Genomic DNA, 7,500 nt, shown 5'->3' on the forward strand with positions numbered 1-7,500 from the left:
AAAGGCCATTCGACTACAAAGAGACGAAGCGGACCGCGACCTCGCTGCATGAGGTTGACGAAAGCGACCCAAGATGCGAAAGCCGAAACCAACACACCTTGCCAGTACCCAAACGCCGAGGTCGGATTCGGGTCTACCACTTACCAACTGAATATCATCCTAAAAAGAACTCCAAACAGTCTAGGACAGGACCCATTCTCCACCCCTTCTATATATGTCAGGAGAACCCCGGATTCCCCTCCAGACACGATTTAGCAAACTTTTCCCGATCGATCCGACCCACCGAGGCCGTTTCGACCGTTCGCCGCGCCTACTAGAGCTGATTTCTTCGGACTCCGATCAGAAAATCCGCCGATGCATGTCGTTAACACCTAGTCCGCCTCGTCCGATCGATCGAGGCCGTTTCGACCGTTCGCCGCGCCTACTAGAGCTGATTTCTTCGGACTCCGATCAGAAAATCCGCCGATGCATGTCGTTAACACCTAGTCCGCCTCGTCCGATCGATCTAGGCCGTCTCGAACCACCCATCGCGCATCGAAAGTCGCATCTCTCGAACTCCGATCCGGAAATCGGCCGATGCATCACGTTAACTATTTCTTATATATCTAATATAATATACATGGAGACGGTAAGAATTCTTTTAATCGAAGATATACATATACTTCTCATCAATATCCAAAAGCTTATCGAAAAATAAATTACTCAACTTTTACGTGAAGAATCGTTCACCCAAACCTTATCCCCTATATATGTCAGGAGAACCCAAGGTTCCCCTCCAGACACGATTTAGCAAACTTTTCCCGATCGATCCGACCCACCGAGGCCGTCTCGACCGTCCGCTGCGCCTACTAGGGCCGATTTCTTCGGACTCCGATCAGAAAATATACCAATGCATGTCGTTAACACCTAGTCCGCCTCGTCCGATCTATCTAAACAGTCTCGACGCACCCAACACTCTTTCAAAGTCGGATTACTCGGACTCAATCTGAAAATGGACCGATGCATGACGTCAACACTTAGCCCGCCTCGTCTGATCTATCTAAGCCATCTCGACCCACCCAACACGCCTTCCAAGTCGGATCACTCGGACTTCGATCTGAAAATCTCCGGACTCATTTTTATGAATATCCCCAGTCAGTAAGAACGTTATTTCGCCAATATATACCAACAATAAACCATATTCCAATAGCTGAACCAAAAATATAATTCCCGATCCAAACGTTCTGCATCGCCCAACGCGACCACCTTCCCTATATATGTCAGGAGAGCACAGGGTTCCCCTCCAGACAACACTTACGCTCTATCCCCGACTCTCGGTCGATCGATAGGCCAGGTCAGCGGTGTCTGTTTCGGCCGAAGCTCGGACTTTGGTCAAAATGTTCCGATACAAAATTTGAACCAAGATAGATACAGATATGATTCCTTCTTAAATATACGTTGATTATCGAACAGAATATGGTAAATATTTTGCGATGACCGAGGATTTCATGAATTTTTTTTTTTTTTCGAAAAAATTTTCTATTATCGGAATTTCCTCAAATTTCATTTGGTTGCCTCCTAATGCTTATTAAAAATGATAATCAACAATCAGAATCATTATTTATCATTTATTTCAATTTTTATAATGAAAAACGTTCACGTCCTTTCGCGCCTCTCGATCGTCGTTTACGTGATGCATCGGTCAGCCCTAGTTTACGTGGTGCATCGGTAAGATCGAGTTCACGTTCTGCATCGGTCTGCCCGAGTTTACGTGGTGCATCGGTAAGATCGAGATTACGTGGTGCATCGGTAAGATCGAGTTCACGTTCTGCATCGGTCTGCCTGAGTTTACGTGGTGCATCGGTATGATCGAGTTTACGTTCTGCATCGGTGTGATCTAGTTTACGTTGTGCATCGGTAAGATCGAGATTACGTGAAGCATCGGTATGATCGAGTTTACGTTCTGCATCGGTCTGGACTCTGAGATATATTTTCGACGTGAAAATGTTCCGATACAACTTTTGAACCAGGATAGTTAGAGAGATGATTTTTTCTGGGATGTACGTTGATTGGGGAATGGATTGTGGAAAATAACTTGCCATGACCGAGGTGTTCTCGAATTTTTTTTTTTTTTCGAAAAATATTTTCTGATTTTGGATTTCACTCAAATTTGATTTCGTTGCCTTCTAATGTGTTCTAAAAGAGTAAATCAGTAATCAGAATCGAAAAATATTTTTCGGATTTTTTTTTTTTTGAAAAAAAATTTTCTGATTTTGGAATTTCCTCAAATTTGATTTGGTTGCCTTCTAATGTGTTTTTAAAGCGTAAATCAGTAATCAGAATCAATATTCATTGTCGACTTTAATTTTTATAAGGAAAAATGTTCACGTCCTTAAACGCCTCCCCATCATTAGCCCGAGTCCAAGTCGATGTCAGTCCCGAGCGGACGGTGTCAGATACTACCTATCGCCCCGGTCTGGACTTGGCGAGGTATTTCGACGTGAAATGTTCCGATACAACTTTTGAACCAGGATAGTTAGAGAGATGATTTCTTCTATGTTGTACGTTGATTGTGGAATGGATTGTGGGAAATAACTTGCCATGACCCAGGTGTTCTTGAATTTTTTTTTTTTTCGAAAAAAATTTTCTGATCTTGAAATTTCCTCAAATCTGATTGCGTTGCCTTCTAATGTGTACTAAAAGAGTAAATCAGTAATCAGAATCAATATTCATTGTCGACTTTAATTTTTATAAGGAAAAATGTTCACGTCCTTAAACGCCTCTCCATCGTTACCCCGACTCCAAGACGATGTTAGACCGGAGCGGACGGTGTCAAATGCGACCGATCTCCCCGGTCTGGACTTAGCGAGATATTCCGACGTGAAATGTTCCGATACAAAAATTTAACTGTGATAGTTAGAGAGATGGTTCCTTTTGTGATGTACGTTGATTGTGTAATAGAATATGGAAATAAACTTGAGATGACCGAGGTCTTCTGGGATTTTTTTTTTTTTTCGAAAAATATTTTTCGATTTCGGAAATCCCTCAAATTTCATTGAGATATGTCCTAATGTGTTCTTAAAACTTAAATCAACAATCAGAATTAATATCCAAAAGTTATTTCATTTTTTATAAGGAAAAACGTTCACGTCCTTTCCGCTCCCAAAAAGTGAGATATCATAGAAAATATCGCTATATTTGTTGTTTACGGCCATACCACGCTGAAATTGCCAGTTCTCGTCAGAACACTGAAGCCAAGCAGCGTCGGGCGCGGTTAGTACTTGGATGGGTGACCGCTTGGGAACACCGCGTGCTGTAAGCTTTTTTTTTACGTTCTGCATCGGTCTGCCGAGATAACGTGGTGCATCGGTATGATCGAGTTTACGTTCTGCATCGGTAAGATCGAGATTACGTGATGCATCGGTAAGATTGAGATTACGTGGTGCATCGGTAAGATCGAGATTACGTGGTGCATCGGTAAGATCCAATTCACGTTCTGCATCGGTAAGATCCAGTTCACGTGGTGCATCGGTAAGATCGAGATTACGTGGTGCATCGGTAAGATCGAGTTTACGTGGTGCATCGGTAAGATCCAATTCACGTTCTGCATCGGTAAGATCCAGTTCACGTGGTGCATCGGTAAGATTGAGATTACGTGGTGCATCGGTAAGATCGAGTTTACGTGGTGCATCGGTAAGATCCAATTCACGTTCTGCATCGGTAAGATCCAGTTCACGTGGTGCATCGGTAAGATTGAGATTACGTGGTGCATCGGTAAGATCGAGTTTACGTGGTGCATCGGTAAGATCCAATTCACGTTCTGCATCGGTAAGATCCAGTTCACGTGGTGCATCGGTAAGATCGAGATTACGTGGTGCATCGGTAAGATCGAGTTTACGTGGTGCATCGGTAAGATCCAATTCACGTTCTGCATCGGTAAGATCCAGTTCACGTGGTGCATCGGTAAGATTGAGATTACGTGGTGCATCGGTAAGATCGAGTTTACGTGGTGCATCGGTAAGATCCAATTCACGTTCTGCATCGGTAAGATCCACTTTACGTGGTGCATCGGTCTGCCCTAGTTTACGTGGTGCATCGGTTTGGACTTAGAGATATATTTTCGACGTGAAAATGTTCCGATACAACTTTTGAACCAGGATAGTTAGAGAGATGATTTTTTCTGGGATGTACGTGGATCGGGGAATGGATTGTGGGAAATAACTTGCCATGACCGAGGTGTCCTCGAATTTTTTTTTTTTTCGAAAAAAATTTTCTGATTGTGGAATTTTCTCAAATTTGATTTGGTTGCCTCCTAATGTGTTCTAAAAGAGTAAATCAGTAATCGGAATCGAAAAATATTTTTCGGATTTTTTTTTTTTTCGAAAAAAATTTTCTGATCGTGGAATTTCCTCAAATTCGATTTGGTTGCCTTCTAATGTGTTTTTAAAGCGTAAATCAGTAATCAGAATCAATATTCATTGTCGACTTTAATTTTTATAAGGAAAAATGTTCACGTCCTTAAACGCCTCCCCATCATCAGCCCGAGTCCAAGTCGATGTCAGTCCCGAGCGGACGGTGTCAGATACTACCTATCGCCGAGGTCTGGACTTGGCGAGATATTACGACGTGAAATGTTCCGATACAACTTTTGAACCAGGATAGTTAGAGAGATGATTTCTTCTATGTTGTACGTTGATTGTGGAATGAAATACGGAAAATAACTCGCCATGACCGAGGTGATTACGATTTTTTTTTTTTTTCGAAAAAAATTTTCTGATCGTGGAATTTTCTCAAATTTGATTTGGTTGCCTCCTTATATGTTCTAGTAGCGATAATCAACAATCAGAATCAAAATCCATGGTCGGGTTTGATTTTTATAAGGAAAAATGTTCACGTCCTTTTTTACAACCCCGACTCATTGACGATGTTAGAACCGAGCCGGCGGTGTCAGATACGACCGATCGCCCCGGTCCCGATCGTCATTTACGTTGTGCATCGGTCTGCCCGAGATTACGTGGTGCATCGGTATGATCGAGTTTACGTGGTGCATCGGTAAGATCCAATTCACGTTCTGCATCGGTAAGATCCAATTCACGTTCTGCATCGGTAAGATCCAGTTCACGTGGTGCATCGGTAAGATGGAGATTACGTGGTGCATCGGTAAGATCGAGATTACGTGGTGCATCGGTAAGATCTACTTTACGTTCTGCATCGGTCTGCCCTTGTTTACGTGGTGCATCGGTAAGATCGAGATTACGTGAAGCATCGGTATGATCGAGTTTACGTTCTGCATCGGTCTGCCCGATATTACGTGGTGCATCGGTCTGCCCTAGTTTACGTGGTGCATCGGTTTGGACTTAGAGATATATTTTCGACGTGAAAATGTTCCGATACAACTTTTGAACCAGGATAGTTAGAGAGATGATTTTTTCTGGGATGTACGTGGATCGGGGAATGGATTGTGGGAAATAACTTGCCATGACCGAGGTGTCCTCGAATTTTTTTTTTTTTCGAAAAAAATTTTCTGATTGTGGAATTTTCTCAAATTTGATTTGGTTGCCTCCTAATGTGTTCTAAAAGAGTAAATCAGTAATCGGAATCGAAAAATATTTTTCGGATTTTTTTTTTTTTCGAAAAAAATTTTCTGATCGTGGAATTTCCTCAAATTCGATTTGGTTGCCTTCTAATGTGTTTTTAAAGCGTAAATCAGTAATCAGAATCAATATTCATTGTCGACTTTAATTTTTATAAGGAAAAATGTTCACGTCCTTAAACGCCTCCCCATCATCAGCCCGAGTCCAAGTCGATGTCAGTCCCGAGCGGACGGTGTCAGATACTACCTATCGCCGAGGTCTGGACTTGGCGAGATATTACGACGTGAAATGTTCCGATACAACTTTTGAACCAGGATAGTTAGAGAGATGATTTCTTCTATGTTGTACGTTGATTGTGGAATGAAATACGGAAAATAACTCGCCATGACCGAGGTGATTACGATTTTTTTTTTTTTTCGAAAAAAATTTTCTGATCGTGGAATTTTCTCAAATTTGATTTGGTTGCCTCCTTATATGTTCTAGTAGCGATAATCAACAATCAGAATCAAAATCCATGGTCGGGTTTGATTTTTATAAGGAAAAATGTTCACGTCCTTTTTTACAACCCCGACTCATTGACGATGTTAGAACCGAGCCGGCGGTGTCAGATACGACCGATCGCCCCGGTCCCGATCGTCATTTACGTTGTGCATCGGTCTGCCCGAGATTACGTGGTGCATCGGTATGATCGAGTTTACGTGGTGCATCGGTAAGATCCAATTCACGTTCTGCATCGGTAAGATCCAATTCACGTTCTGCATCGGTAAGATCCAGTTCACGTGGTGCATCGGTAAGATGGAGATTACGTGGTGCATCGGTAAGATCGAGATTACGTGGTGCATCGGTAAGATCTACTTTACGTTCTGCATCGGTCTGCCCTTGTTTACGTGGTGCATCGGTAAGATCGAGATTACGTGAAGCATCGGTATGATCGAGTTTACGTTCTGCATCGGTCTGCCCGATATTACGTGGTGCATCGGTCTGCCCTAGTTTACGTGGTGCATCGGTTTGGACTTAGAGATATATTTTCGACGTGAAAATGTTCCGATACAACTTTTGAACCAGGATAGTTAGAGAGATGATTTTTTCTGGGATGTACGTGGATCGGGGAATGGATTGTGGGAAATAACTTGCCATGACCGAGGTGTCCTCGAATTTTTTTTTTTTTCGAAAAAAATTTTCTGATTGTGGAATTTTCTCAAATTTGATTTGGTTGCCTCCTAATGTGTTCTAAAAGAGTAAATCAGTAATCGGAATCGAAAAATATTTTTCGGATTTTTTTTTTTTTCGAAAAAAATTTTCTGATCGTGGAATTTCCTCAAATTCGATTTGGTTGCCTTCTAATGTGTTTTTAAAGCGTAAATCAGTAATCAGAATCAATATTCATTGTCGACTTTAATTTTTATAAGGAAAAATGTTCACGTCCTTAAACGCCTCCCCATCATCAGCCCGAGTCCAAGTCGATGTCAGTCCCGAGCGGACGGTGTCAGATACTACCTATCGCCGAGGTCTGGACTTGGCGAGATATTACGACGTGAAATGTTCCGATACAACTTTTGAACCAGGATAGTTAGAGAGATGATTTCTTCTATGTTGTACGTTGATTGTGGAATGAAATACGGAAAATAACTCGCCAAGACCGAGGTGATTACGATTTTTTTTTTTTTTCGAAAAAAATTTTCTGATCGTGGAATTTTCTCAAATTTGATTTGGTTGCCTCCTTATATGTTCTAGTAGCGATAATCAACAATCAGAATCAAAATCCATGGTCGGGTTTGATTTTTATAAGGAAAAATGTTCACGTCCTTTTTTACAACCCCGACTCATTGACGATGTTAGAACCGAGCCGGCGGTGTCAGATACGACCGATCGCCCCGGTCCCGATCGTCATTTACGTTGTGCATCGGTCTGCCCGAGATTACGTGGT

The 7,500-nt window shown here is 42.1% G+C and overlaps 1 non-coding gene across 1 annotated transcript; it reads left to right on the forward strand.

Moving 5' to 3' along the window:
- The first annotated feature begins 3,182 nt into the window (after positions 1 to 3,182).
- Positions 3,183 to 3,301, forward strand: LOC123686955. Its single transcript, XR_006748707.1, has one exon. It is a non-coding gene; the product is annotated as a 5S ribosomal RNA (ribosomal RNA).
- The last annotated feature ends 4,199 nt before the right edge of the window (positions 3,302 to 7,500 follow it).

Source organism: Harmonia axyridis, chromosome X (genome assembly GCF_914767665.1).
Source record: "Harmonia axyridis chromosome X, icHarAxyr1.1, whole genome shotgun sequence".
Lineage (NCBI taxonomy): Eukaryota > Metazoa > Arthropoda > Insecta > Coleoptera > Coccinellidae > Harmonia > Harmonia axyridis.